General features: G+C 45.0%; 1 long non-coding RNA gene across 1 annotated transcript; it reads right to left on the reverse strand.

Moving 5' to 3' along the window:
• Nucleotides 1-3132: 3132 nt before the first annotated feature.
• Nucleotides 3133-10471, reverse strand: LOC142861622 (uncharacterized). The gene is made up of 3 exons (XR_012912847.1): nt 9655-10471; nt 6005-6096; nt 3133-3501 (listed from the first exon to the last, which is right to left on the reverse strand). It is a non-coding gene; the product is annotated as an uncharacterized LOC142861622 (long non-coding RNA).
• Nucleotides 10472-15152: the final 4681 nt, after the last annotated feature.

Below are 15152 nucleotides of genomic sequence, written 5' to 3' on the forward strand. Positions count from 1 at the left end.
AAATCCCAGGAAAATTCTTCTGAAAAAGACTTAAAATAATCAATAATGCTCCTGTTGTAAATCTGATCCAAATCGTGTTACTATGTTTTCCCACTGACGTTGTTCTGTTCTACAGAAATCCTTCCTATAGCGCTCAGTAGCTCTTTTTCCCCCTTCCCTCTTGGGGGGATGAGGAATAAAATTGTTCATCTAGCATTTGGCACCGTCTTCCTGCAAAAGATTGAAGGAGGTAGGGGCTTGCCAAATGTATTCCTTTCAAGTAGTAGAAATGTTTCCCTTTGTATTTCTGCTCTTTTACCTCAAGGTCATTGGCATGGAGGGTTTGATTGGAAGCAATGGCTTCAAGTGTGGGAGAAAGTGCATCTCCTGCCGCTTTGGGCTCCTCCTCTGTCACCCTGAGAGTTTGAGCTCATTGCCTTCAGTCACGTGTGACATCTCCACGTCTTTCACTTGGCCAGGCCAGTTCTCAGTTAATCTCACTGTCTTTTGAGTTGAGAAGAAAAGACCTCCATGGTTTCCTGCTACTGTGCCCTCTGGGGCTCTCAAGCTCCTCTGTGTCCGGACAGAACATTCCATGACTGCAGAAGGTTCCTATTCGCCCCTTCCCTCCATATGTCTGCCAAGATTTCCGGTTCTTTACCTGCTACCCACAAGCTTTACATGAAAGAAAGAAATGGGCCGGGTGCGGTGGCTCACGCCTGTAATCCTAACACTCTGGGAGGCCGAGGCAGGCGGATTGCTCAAGGTCAGGAGTTCGAAACCAGCCTGAGCAAGAGCGAGACCCCGTCTCTACTATAAATAGAAATAAATTATCTAGAAATAAATAAAATATCTAGAAAAAATTAGCCGGGCATGGTGGCGCATGCCTGTAGTCCCAGCTACTCGGGAGGCTGAGGCAGGAGGATCGTTTGAGCCCAGGAGTTTGAGGTTGCTGTGAGCTAGGCTGATGCCACGGCACTCACTCTAACCTGGGCAACAAAGTGAGACTCTGTCTCAAAAAAAAAAAAAAAAAAAAAGAAATGAACCACCCTCCCGTCGAGGACCAGCTTGCCAAGCTAACTGTCAGGCCCAGGGTCAGAAAGAAAACGCGGCCAAGCTAAGGAACATCTCCAGAAAGACCACTGCAAAGGAGAAAAAGGTACCCATTTTCGAGGTGTTCAAGCCTTCCCAGCTGAGTCAGCTGAAGGGGCTTCCAGCCAATGTCACACAAAGGGGAGTTTTATGACAGTGATTCCTGGCAGCTAAAAAACAGCCTGAGCTTATCGGTTCACTGCACCAACGCTAACCTTCGGGCAAGAGAGTCACAGCTCCAGGCCTGCACGGCTGCCTCGCAAATGCCGCGGACCGAGGAGGAGCCCTCTGGCAGCGCAGCAGCAGGTCAGCTCATTGGCGGCGTGGATCATCCCCAGATCATTTCTGCCCAGTGTTGGAGTGTCCTGCCAAATTTTCCATGGAACACATCCAGGACTCTGGGAATCCACCATGTTTTAGACTAAATAACAAAGTGAGGTTTGGAATAACTAGGAGAGACTAGAGTGCTGGCCACCTTTTCTACCCTGTCTCCCCGTTCGGAATGTCCCCTTGCTTTCCTTCCCTTTCACAGCACTAACCAAGTGCCTTGTCTTTGACAGGTTCATGGCTCCTGGAGGTAGAGCACCTACTAGGACTCTTAGCTTGAAAGGTCTTCCTTTCCATCCACCTTCTGAGTCAAGTTTAACAAGGGTTTCATTAACCTCAGAAAATGGGTTAATTAAATTTGGTTAATTAGATTTGGTAAAAATGAGTAAATTAAAATGATTTTCCCAGAAGTTCTTCCTGCTATACCAGATCTTAGAAGTAGAAGCCAATGAATGACTGTGAGTCTCCAAACAGTTACAAAATGGGATTGCCACTGCGATAGACACAGATCCTAAAGGAGACTCGGTCAGTTGTGCAAGTGGGCACTTGAGGACTCAGGCATCCAAACAAACGACCTACCTGTCTCTGGGCCTGTAGGCTCTGCTCCCAGGGCAGCCCTTTGAAAACGTACCCTGATATGTCTTTTATCCTGTCACTTACAGGGTTGTTAATCTGGAATGAGAATCTGTCTCAAAACAGGGCAGCTCCCAAATGTTACCTTAGCTAAGAGTTCACACAATTGCTCAGCAAGAGGCTTGCTTACTACCCTAGACCTGCCCAACCTTCTCAGAATAGACTGCTGCTGCTGCGTGCCAAGTTGAAGCTCACTTTTTAAGCAACGCTAATTGGAAGTGAACATCTTATAAATAATCCATGCCCACAATCTTTGACGTGCATATACATTCAGCAAACCAAGCCCAACAGATTACATTCAGAGTGGTTCAATAGGAAGGCCAGTGACATCTGTGACCTATCACTGCCCAAACAGACAAAGGGGTGCAGATGCATGCTGGGACAGTATTCTCCTTACCTCCTTCAATTATATTTCTTGTCCTGGTTAGGTTGTGTTCTAATAAGCTATGTAGAATTCACATGTAGGTTTCTTTCTTCCCCTCCCTCCCTCCCTTCCGTCTTTCCTTTCTTCCTTTTTTGTTTTTTCATTCTTTCTTTCCTTTATTTTTCTTTCTCTCTGGAAAAAGTGAATAGGATGAGGGAAAAAAAAAAAAAAGAACTTGGCTTTCATGTGTTTTGGGGGTCCAAAGCGGGTCTGAGTAATTGGAACCAATTAACTTAAGTGAAAATTTCTGAAGCCGTATTTCATTTGAGTGTTTGGCATTTTCAGGAGAAGGCTGTAATTATGTTGCCTGGAAAAATAATAGGTGGTTTGGAGCCGTACAGATGTACAGTACCCCTGAAAATAGATGCGTTTGCTGAGAGTGATAGGAAACGCGGTGATTCTTAGGACCCATTCCCCAAATTCCTTTTATACTTATTTTGTCTCTTGCATCTGTTCTTTCCAAACCACAAGAGCTTAGCGCAGTTCTGCAGTGCTGTTCGGGGAGTGAGGTGGGGGAGCTGGAGCTGAATTTTCCATATTCATGCCCTCAAATAGACCCTCAGAGGTCCCCTGTGGGAGGGAAAGAGAAACTCAAGCCCAGCACAATAACATACGCTTCTGGGGTCTCCATGCTCCTCAAATCTATTTTTAAAAGCATGCTTTAGTAAATTATATATAACATATAGCACATCATGAATGTATGTGTACAAAATGATGAAATGGAATCACTTCGGGTTGTGAATGTCATTCAGGGCTTTCCGTTCAGCCAAGTTCATGTCCAGGGGGAGCCACATGGCCTTGCCTCCAGAGATCGGGGCCCTCTGGTTGTGGGTCGCTGCTGCCTGTCTCCCCATGGGCGTTTATGCAGAGCCGTGGCATGGACCACTGGGTACCCGGAGACCACCATGTCTAACGGATGCTTCCTCAACATTTGCATTCCTCAGCATCAAGGAGCCAGGGGCATGTAGAAACCGCCTTTGCCAGCCAGTTCTAACCCCGCCCCATCATCTCCGTGAAGGCATGGGTCCGACTCCTTCTCGCCTAGGCTTGACGGGAGCAATGGGCGAGACAGGTTGAAATGGAATTTTCCAAAGTCACACTGGAGTTCAGAGCAAAATAAAACAAAAAACACAACACCAAAAGGTGTTCGATGTGATGCCTGGCTCCCCAGTACCCCGCAGTACTTTGCCTGCACAATCTCCCTTTGCACAGGGCTACCACCCCTAGAAGAGCCCCCTTGCTCTTTGAGGGCAATTATATTGAATGGAGTTACAGAGTTTCATTCATTCAATTCTTCTGAGCCAGTCTACAATGGCAACTCAAGTGCACTGCGGCTCGCCCAAGCCAGGGGAACAGAAATAAAGGAGTCAAGTCAGATTTTCATGCTTGGACATTTGCAGGAAACTGACTGCAGAGGCTACCCAAAACTGAAGTCTACAAGGACTAGCTGGTGGGTTAGGAAAGAGTCTTGAAAGCTTCTCAAAACCCAGAAATCTCCTAAACAGAACCTAGATTGAAAAATCAGCCTAAGCCAATAGACATGATGGAGAGGAAAGAGGCATTTCTGTCCTTCCTTCTTGCACAAATCGGGTGACTGGGCTCACCCAAAGCATACAGGGTGGCGGCACCACTCCTGGTACATACAGCCTTCCTCTGTTGGAACAGCCAGAAACCACGCAAGTTAAGCTTAACTAGCCACGAGGCACGGAAATAAATCAGGGAAACCAAGCAGGCAGTGATACTGAACTCAACAAGGCTGTGGACTTTTGTCTGCAAGCCTCTGGATAACAAAATACCATCAGGCAGGATCACAAATTAAAAGAAAATGTATGCATTTTGCAACCAAATGAAATACTCTGGCGAAGTTCCAGAGCATTCTCTTCAATTCTTCTTTTTTGAAGGAGAAGGGCCTAAATTTCATTAGCTAAAATCTTTTAAAGCATCATTTAAATTCAGCTTTTGGAAATGAAGAATTTGCCTTTTAATGACAAATCTGCATTTCATCATCAAGATGGAACATGACATCTTTGGCTTAGTTATTCTCCTGAGAAGCAAGCCCTTGTTGGTACAGTGTGCTTAGAATAGAGACAACGAGTACAGCAAATTTATTTCCAGCACAAGAGATTGGATGCATATAAACGTGTGAACCTCGAGCCCTGAACAACGTAGCTTCTATTCCAAGTGATTCAAATCCCCTTTAACAAAACTTTTGAAGTAGTCCCATTGTTCTATTGTTTTCCATCACCATTCTAAAAATAGGGCAAGTCACAAATATAAGAAATATTTTGGAATGACTGAAAAAATGTTATTAACATTTTTGACAATGTAGGCCCAATATGTCAGAAGCACTGTGTTAGGAGTAGGTACGTCAAAAGCAAGTTTAAGTACTTAAATAATGGGCAATGAGAGAGAATTGGATACTGTACATGACTATAATGCTTCAGAGTATAGCACCTTCAAAGCTATAATAAAATCGAATTTTATTTTAGTATAAATAAAATGTATAATAAATATTGTATTACTATAACCAATGTGTATAAATAAATCAGTAAATAGTAATTTACTAATGTCTAATAAATAAATTAGGAAATAATAATTTTCTAATGTCTAATAATTAAATTAGGAAATAGTAATTTACTAATGTATAATAAATAAAGAAATAATTTACTAATTTATTTATTATATATTGATTATAAAGAATTGTTTACTAATATTTATTATTTTAATATAATAAAATTATATTTATAGCCTAATTCTGATATTGCCTTTTTTCAGATTACAGTCCTGCTAATGTAAAGAATAACTAACTCAAACTAAAGTGGTTGAACTGATGGAAGAATACTTCGGGCCTGAGTGTGGTCATGACATACTCATGACCAGCTCCATTCAAAAACAACTCATCACAAGGTCGTTACTCCTGTGCAAGGTGCTGGCTTGGTGCTCATGAAGAAATGCTTCAGGAAAAGGGGCGTTTCTGCAACTGTTCCTTCCACCAGCTCCAAGACATAATGAGGAGAGAACTGCAATAATTCCCTATGATGAGAGCTGGATATTTTCATGGGAAACGTCTAGATAATGGAGGCAAAGGTGTCAATGGCAGAGACTGGCCCCGGACCACATTTCCCAGCCCTTTTGTATCGAGGAAGGGATTTGGGAGCTAGGCAGTAAGAGTGGGTATAGATGTTTCACATTGTCTTTCTCTCTTTGCTTTTTGTGGTTACCTTGGAGACCACAGGGTAAAGATGGAGGTGACAAAAGATGGAAGGAGCCTGGAGCCCTGAATGACTTCATGGGGCAGAACCTCACACTGTCTCCCCAAATCGTATGAAAATGGTGATGGGAGGAACAATACACCTTTTTATTCTGCTAATGTGGTGAAATTGTAGGGTTATTATTAATTTGAACAGTTAGAGTTACTTATCCTAATACAGTATCCTTATGCTAAATTGTTGAGATAATCAGTTCAAATAGCTTCTTTGCCTGAAACTATGGACATAGCCTAAGCAATATTAAATCCAAATCAAGGTATATTAATCAAATGGTACTTACTGCACAACATAGCAGAATGTGGCGATCACTTCCTCAGTTATTACCCAGTCTGCTTCTAGTGTTCTTCGCATAGAATAACATTCACGAGCAACCTAGGCACAAAACAGTACAGAGGACCATGCCAAAATAAGTCTTTGATTTCTCTCCAAATAAACTGGGGGTTTGGGGGTGGGTGTGTGTTATTTGGTTTTAGTTACAATTCAAAGACTCTTTGCTTTTGGACAAAGCTTCATACATTCTTTAAGGCAGAACTCACCAGAGGGCCTGGTTCAAAAGTTTTAGGGGATTCTTTGAGTAATGTTTTCCAGAATTTAAACTTAGGACTTGACTATAAGCATCACTGTTCAAAATCTTAGAGGATATCAAAGCAAGATTCTTCATATTCTTCCAGGAGGGAATTATATGAAAATCATTCCCCTGGAAAGTCAAGTTCAGCGCTGGACAGTTGGCCAATGGAACCTTAATCCCAAGCAAGAACAAGGACCTTGAGCCTTGTGCCTTGAGCCTTGAGCATGAAAACACCACCCACTACTGCACTATGGCCCCTTGGACGAAAATCAGAACAAGCTTGCATTTAAACCACTCAAAATGCCACATACGTTAAATTCTGTGCCCGGGCCAAGTGACTCCTGAGGCAGATGGTGCACAGTGTTTGAAAACTTGGTATTATTTAAATGAAATAAGCATTTCACTGCTCTCAATCACACTGAGCAACGAAGATTTCACACCCAACAACTCAATCGGCAGAGCTCTCTCTGTCTCCATTTGCAGCATTAGACAGATAAATAAATATCCTTTAGATCAAGTTATCTGCCTGGTGTTGCTTAGAGAGACAGAGACTCTTAACGATCAAGTTGGTGTTCACTGGGTCATTATTGTCTTCCTCTGAGACCCGCTGTTTGGGGGAGAAGTGCGCAATATGCTGCGATATGACTTTAAGAAAGTATTAACATGCCTAAGATGACTTGAAATTGCCAGTCTTCTGGGCTGTTGTGGGGGACATTGGAAGGAATCAATGAACATTTCCAGGAGATTACAGATTTCACAGGGGAAATTGTTAGTTAGCACTGTGCACACAAAGCTGACTTTAGACACCTGCAAAAATCAGAATCATTGTAAAAAAAAAAAAAAAGGAAGAAGAAGAAGGAGGAGGAGGAGGAAAGAAACGATAAAGGAAAGCCAGGGATCTGTATCCCATTCCAAGTAATAGCGTTCTCTTTCCAATGCCTCTATGCCATTTTCCAAATATGAAGCTCTCTGGAGCCAGGTTCAATCACTGTCTGGGCATCTTGGTTCCACCTGCTTCACACTGGGCTGCCTTATTTGCTGAAGAACCTCAGTCATGAGCTGTAAGTGACTTGGTTCCTGTGTTTAAGAAATAGCAGACTGCAAGGCAACAAGCATGGCAGCAGGGATCAACTCAGCATTCGTCTCCAAAACCATGCCCACATTTCATTGGGATAAATTCTGACTTTTATTCCTCCCTTTATGATCTGTCTCCTATCCCCTGGGGATTACAATGCCTCACAGCTTTGCTAATTCTTGGGAGCAAGGCATTTACCAGGACAAAAGCAGAACTGCACTCTCAAAGGCTTCAACGGGCAGTCATCACATTTGTTTGCTATCTGCTCGGAAAACAATGACGTCTGGATAGCACAGGCAGAAGCGACAGAGCCTACAAGAGCCAGGCTGTGACAGCCGGGAAGCTAATGTGTGCTACCACCGAACCCACCGAGGGGAAAAACTTTGAAACATTTTAAAAATGCAGGTGCACAAATTACTCATGCCAGGAGCGGCAGTGGCACTTTGTAATAAAATCTTATGTTTATTTTCCACTGTTGAATACACATACCTTAGTGTTCCCAGAGAGAGAAGTCTACAATGCTATCCAATGAACAGTTTGCAGATGGATTAAATACATGTACCAATGAAATAAAACGTGCAGATTTGGGGCTTTTTGCCTCCTACCTTTGCTCTGGGCCCACAGCTCCCCAATGATGACACGGGAGGTTTGTGCAAAGATCTGAAGTCGAGGAGGATTAGTTTAAAGAGTCAGATGGAAAAGGACACAAATGAAAATGCTTCTGCGTGAGCCTGAAAACCAAAACTTAGCAACGAATGATTCTGGCTTTGGAGCCCGTGACAAGTAGCAAATGAGGGAAGTTTCCAGTGGCTTCACAGTGGGCCAGGCAATGGCCAGGGCAGCTGGGTGGGACTTATCAGTCAACAGGACTTCTGGTTCTTAGGAAGCTTTGAAAGGGGGAAGTGTGGGGTACATGTAAGGGTCTTTGTTGCTAATATTTTTTCTGAGGCATATAGTTTGCAGGGGCAAGTCTTCAAGTTGCCACTTCCTGAGAAGTCATTCATTTTAGCGGAAATGTATTTCAAGACTAATAGCTGAATAGCACTATTATCGGCACTTTGTAGGGACGCCAAAGTGTGCAAAACAGGATTCCAGCACCAACTGCACTAATTGTCTAGTGGAGTTCACAAACCATATAATGCGCAGCAGAATTCTATGGGATATTCAGACAATAAACTCTGTAGCAGGGAGGGAGAGGGCCCTGTGGCTAAGGTGATGGGTGAGGCTTTGCAGGGACAGCAGGCTGGATTCTGACCCGGTAAGGAAGATGCATGAACCTACAGTAAGGCAAGGAAAAGAGAGATGAGTTTGAGAGGAACAGGAAGACCTCTGCTACTGCTGCTGCACAAACTTTGGTTAGAAGAGAGGCAAGAACCCTGGAAATGCATTGAGTTTGCTGCTCTGAGGGCATAACCCAAGCCTTCCAGAATTTTCCATCCCACACACTGCCATTTGGACACTAGGATTTCTGTTATTTGCTAGGTCTAGCTAGCTTTCCCTGGGAGCCCCTCAGATGGCTATTCGAACTGGGAACAAAACATTCAGAAGACATGTTGATGAAAGACCATATATGTGCATGTACACACGCGTGTGGTCAGCTGGCCGCTCCCCCCACCCACCCAGCCATCGTTGTGTCTGGGGCTGGGCTGCCAAGGGAGTGTCCTCCTTGAAGACAACAGATTCCAGCGCGCTGCGCGGGGAGGGAACATTCTGGTGTGCCTCTTATGCTAGTGAGGATGGAAAAAGAGGGCACAAAACGAATCCGTAATCCGCGTCAGAAATCCCAACCAGGACTCAAAACAGCATGCTTTCCCAGAGCCTGGTGGCAGAATTTGCATCTGCCACAAAGAGGAAGCCGATCTCCTGTCTGTCTGAAACTCTCAATCTGTTTTGATTCTCTCGGCCCCCCCTCAGGAGCCGGCAGAGGCGGCGACAAACACTGTCCATCCGGGCATTGCATGCAAGGCGGTGCGGTGCAGGAGGGGACGGGTCCTCACGGTCCCCTCACTCTCTCCCGTTGGGGATGAGGAGGAGAGCAGGGGCACAGAGCAACCCAAGGGTGGTTTCCTCCCTGCACCTGCACCTGCACCCGCCCCCTCGCCCGTGCACGCCACCCCAGCCCACTCTAAATGAAGTGAGTGTCGTGTGCAGATTGATGGCCGCGGGCGGGGCCTGCTCCACACACTGTTGGGAGCCACCCGCCGGCAGCCATCTTGCTCCGTCGGTGGCAGGAACCGCAGTGTGAGCGAGAAAGAGGGGAGAACACTCCACCCCTTCTCTCCCTTACAGATCTGTCTCGAGGTTCAGAGTATTCTTTCCCTCGCTAAGCACTCTGGGACATATTAGATTCTATCGTCGTGCCTCCTCTTCAACCGGAAGGGGGCCTGCGTTGGCATCCGAGCCACCACCTGCTGTATGCTCTTCAGTTCCTGTTTGCTGTGAACGTGGCTTTGGGTCTCGGGTATCTCCACAGCTCGTTCTGCGGACGAGAAAGGAGCGTTTGCGTCTCGAGGTAACTCCCGGCAGGCCTCCAGCGTCCTCCAGATGGAACTCTGCCCCGCTGTAGCCTCTGGGAAGGTCAGCTGCCTCTGGCTTCCGCATTCCTCTGCGTCTAGCAGGCGACAGCCCCGAGAACAACTGTCTTGGAGGAGGTAGGCAGAGTCTGCGCTGAACGCTGACGGCCGCGAAGGGAAGGGAGCCATTTTTGAAGCCCTCCTGAGTTGCTCAGTGGCAAACTCAAAAGCTCCGGAGTGTGGTGGGGCTTCACGCAGGTGAAAACACGAGATGAAAGGGAATGAAGTGACTGCTGACAGACTGGAGAGCATGACTTAATCAGCAGCTAAAATCAATGAGTCGAAGGCTGCTGCCCCCCAGCAAAAATCAATGGGGGGAAAAGGACGGCTGGCCTAGATCCTGCCTGTATTTTCATTTGCCCCAAGACCACCCAGCACTCTTCCTATTCTGTTCCTGCCCTGCTCAAAATGCTAATTTAGGCTGTAACTTAGCAGCTCCTTGAAAATTTCCTGGAAATTGAGCATCCTACCCTGAATTAATAAATTGTAAGGAGCAACCCCAAATCTCAAAGGATTAACACAATAAAAGCTTATTTCTCACACACTATAAACCCAAATGAATATTTTTCTACTGGCAGCTTTCCTGGGTGGCTCTCCTTCAAGACATGACACAGGGATCTAGGCTTCTCCCATCCTGAGATGTCTCCAACTTTAACCAAGAGCCTCTTCAGTGACTTCAGAAGCAGAAGAGAATGTGGGGAAGGCCCATCAGGTACTTAACCATCTCAGCCTGGAAGTGACACTTGCTACTTCCATTCACAGTCCATTGGCCTGCATTGGTCACTTGGTCCCACATAGATGTAAGCCTTGGCTAGATAGCTTTAGAGTCCAGATAGTTGGTTCTGCCATATGCCACAAAATAACATCCACATCCCTTGACAAAACTCAGAGTCCTAAGCCCATCAGTTGGAAATATTTTTATATTCCTACCAACCTTGGATCTCCTCCCTGGATTCAGAAACCCAACCATCATTGACCCTTGCCCTCATCCCATGTAGCATGTTCCACCATCTCTATCCTCGTATTGTCTTTTACTAAACTTCATAGACCTATTTTTCTTTCTCTTCACACTTTTTAGTTGTTCTCTGGAACCTCTCCAATTTCTATACATGTAGTATTGATTCTTATTCTCAAAGTAAATCATTTGCCTTAGTTGTTATAGACCATATCTCATTGGGGACATATTTGAATTCAAATTTAACAAGATTCCTAAGATTACAGTGGTAGGTGATATTAAAGTATTTTTTTTTAGTTTCTTCCGGTCTTCTAGGACTTCCAGGGCACCAGGAGCTTTTCCTATGTTGTGCCACCTGGAAGCTCAGGTTATCAAATCACTGGGCCCCCAGCGAGGCACAATATGTATGACTGTGCCCAGCTCAGATCTCACACATGCTCTTCTTCTGCAGATATTTGTTAGATTTAAAGATTCTGCAGTGCCAAGGGGTTATTATATTAATAGAAGAAGTGAGAGGCTGTATTCCTCTAGGGAGAAGCTCTAGCCTTCCTACCTATTGAATGAATCATCTTCAGACTCCTACTCTCCATTAATATTTTACTTATAAGTTATCTACAGTGGAATCTTACTGCCACTCCCTATTTAAGAACCTATATTGCCAGAATGGGCAAAGCCACACTCTCTGATGTTTAGGCACCTCTGTTTAAGCTACAAATGTTCTGTTCAGGAATCATGCAATCATTCACTGAAGAAAGGTTTACTGACCACTGCTATGTCCAATGGCATAAGCACCAAAAAAATGAAGGTGGATAAGCATGGTCTTTGATCCCAAAGAGGTCACAGTCTGGTTCAGGAGAAAGAAATGAAGACAACCATTTCTAACACAATGTAAGCCCTATTCTTTTTCTTTGTTCAAGATACTAGAGTGTGGTGCAAAATGAAAAATTGCTTAGATCTGTTTAGAAGGGATGAGACTCCAGAAAACTTTGTTTCATGGAGAGTATGATGCTTAAGTTAGATCTTGAAATATGAGACAGAATCATCTCCAAAAATAAGAAGGTGATATGGAAAGAACAATTTAGTCTATAAGAATAGCATGTATAAAGAAATAGTGCATAATGAAAAAAAAATCTCAGTCAAGTAGAAACTTACGGAGTATATGTGGATGCAAGTGGGGAGGGGGTGGGAAGTGGGCAAAAACAGTTTAGGTAGAAAGAATCAAAATCCTGACTGCCAAGGCTTAGGATCTAATAAGGCTTGAAGAAGAGCAGGGAGCACAGCTACTCTCCTGAGTAGTAGAAGAAGAAGAAGCTGCTTTCCAGACTGTGCTCCGTGGTCAGGCCATTCTGTTCTCTGCCTAAACTTCCATAACTATCATGCCGAAAGCCCCTTCCTATTCTGTGCCTTTGCAAATGTCTGTGGTGCCTTCCAATACCCCAAACTTGCCAATTCTCACTCAAATGCTCCATCCCACACTGATTGCTATCAGGGCAACTACAGTCACACATGGTGGCCCTACCCCCAAACTCTCATTTCATGTGGCATCAGCCCCAGGCCAAGTGGCCCTGAGTTATCTTTAATAGAAGGAATTTCCTCTCTCCAGCTAGACTGCAAGTTCTTTGATGGAGTCGAGTGAGTGATCATCCACAAATTGTGTCTCCCACCACACTCAGCACAGTGCTGGCCACAGAGAAATTATGAAATGCATATTTAATGATTAAGTGAAAGGGAACATTGGTAAGGTCATCTTAAGCTCCCCTGCCTTAAGATTACTTATGATGTCTATTAGAATACAAATATGAGGGGCTCAGTCAGAAGTCAAAAGGCGAGGTCATCTGCATATTTATTAAGTGCCCTAAATGGTTTTTATGAGTGTGGAAGTTTGAGATTCCATGATTTAGAGCAGGGGTTGGCAAACTTTCTGTAAAGGGCCAGAGAGTAAATAATTTAGGCTTTGTGGGCCAGATACGGTCTGTACATTCTTCTTCTTTTGAACCTTTTAAAAATATAAAAACCATTCTTGCTTCATAGGCTGTCCAAAAACAGGCCACAGGCTGGATTCGGCCCACGAGCTATAGTTTGTTGACCTCTGGCAAAGAGGAGGGGTTCCTCGCCTCCTCTAGAGGCTTTAGAGACGTGCAAAATCCCACGGCCATAGGTGTGGACAGTCCAGAGAGAAATCTCCCCATATGATCTCTGCAGGGAGCAGGGCTTACTTGCTCTAAGCTCTGCCTTGTGCCCTGGCATCCTGGGACCATGCCCAGGTGTCTCCATGGACATGCTCTAATCCAGCCAGTGTCACGGGACAGTTGGTTCTGTCTGCCACTTCCCAGAACCCACACCCCTTGGTGCACTTACACTGGGTCCTAGGCTCAACCTGTCCATGTTATTACGTGAATATGTGAAAGGGAGGCGCCAAAGCCACAATGGGATTGCAGTCGCCAGCCCCCTGCCTTGTCCCCACCTGCAGGTTAGCGATCGCTTGCTGCAGGGGTAGGGATGCCAGTGTCTAGGAGCCTCGGGACTACCTGTCCAGTCCCCCCTTCCGCCACTCCCTGTTTTAGATCCTCCACAGGCTTTTTCTTTGGGAAAAACCAAAGTCCTTTGCCATCTGCCGCACTCACGGGAAGAGGCTGGCAGCGGTTAAGAGATCACTCTCCTCATTCAGCTCCTCTGTGAGGTGTGAATTTGCACAAGATGATTCAATATATTTTCCTTGTGTGTTCTTCAGTACATTCACGCTGCCGGGTGAATATTTGACATTTCAGTGTGCTGCTCTGAGCTGCCCGTGTGAGGGACCTGCCCCTGCCCCTGACTACGGCTTTTAAGCAAGGACAGCCAGAATAAACACATACGCAGAGTCCTTTTGCATGTGAGTGCCCTGGTAGCCCTCGGTTATCTGCTGTGCTCAGTGCTCCAGAGGTAGTGCTGGAAGAGTAGCAAGCCCTCCTTCCAGGAGGGTTTGCAGGCAGTCCTCCCTGCAGGCTGGGGGTGGACAGAATGACCCCTCCTGTCCCATCCCATCTTGGTATCCTGAAATTTCTCACGTGAGTGTGAGTCCATTCTGTGCCCTGGGCTCGTGCACATCAGTTAAAAGCACAACAGTTTACGCTTCCACAGAAGGGAGGAAAATGAACCATAGCAGTCTTCCTATCCAAACCAGACCTCATTTTTCCAAGTCACCACCTTACTCTCATCTGTAAAGCGCTAAATAGCCTGAGACCCAGTTATCTTTGTGACAATCTCTCCCCAGGTGCCCCATCATGGTAATTACGCTCCGCAGGGGGGCTTGGGCTGCCCATCTCTGGAGTTAAACTCATTAAGACAAGAGGCTGAGAGATCTCCACAGAGGGTCCCTCTGAAATGTACAGGGGCGTTCCCCTTCCTTGACTACCAGGATTGGGGTTTGGAGGATCTTGGGGTTTGGTCTAAGGCTCTGGATTGCCCCGGAGCTTGCTGTAAAATGGATGAGCTGCTCCAATTTGTACTTTGGGGAAGATGTTTACAGTGGAGTCAGGAGAGAGGAAGAGCAGAAGCGAGTGCATGAAATGAACAGGTTCCATTTCATGAGATGAAATAAAACCAGGAAGGTTGTTATTCCAATTATGAAATATGATGAACATGTTGACTTGTCAATCTTTCTCAAAAAACGTAAAAGGAGTTTCTTCTTTGTGATATTTCAGAGGATGGGAGATTTTCCCTCTATGCTGTGAAAAGAGAATTCTAGAACTTGTGTATGGTAGAGACTGGGTTGGAGGCAAGAGGCCACCTAGGGCCTAAGAAGAGAGAGGATTCCTGAACAGTGGGGTTGTCCTGGATGATAAGAGAGGACACCTTCCTCTAGTAAAAAGGAAGGGAAGTTTCTAGAGGGAAAACAGTAAAAGTTCAGATATGAGATAATCAGAACCTGGGATAGGGACTTGGTTATGAAGAGAGAAATATGTTCAAGGAAGAGGAGGAAAGAGTAATAGAAAGAAAGAAAAGAACCAGGAGACCTAAGATACTCTCTAGGAGAACAAAAATATTCTGGTGTCTCACAGTTTGATGAAGGGTTGGGTAAGATTTTTCAAGAGACAATAAAAAACAAATTCTCCGTTTGTCTTGCCTCATGGAATGAAATGTCAGAGATGACCTGCAGTAAAAGATAAAAGGAAGTGAGAAATGTGCTCATGGCTGTGTAACATGTAGCTTTTCTAGCCAAAAAGAAATGTCAGAAAGGCCACATCCTATTTGTCTATGGTTGGCACCAATATTATT

Source organism: Microcebus murinus, chromosome 17, assembly GCF_040939455.1.
Source record: "Microcebus murinus isolate Inina chromosome 17, M.murinus_Inina_mat1.0, whole genome shotgun sequence".
NCBI classification, from domain to species: domain Eukaryota; kingdom Metazoa; phylum Chordata; class Mammalia; order Primates; family Cheirogaleidae; genus Microcebus; species Microcebus murinus.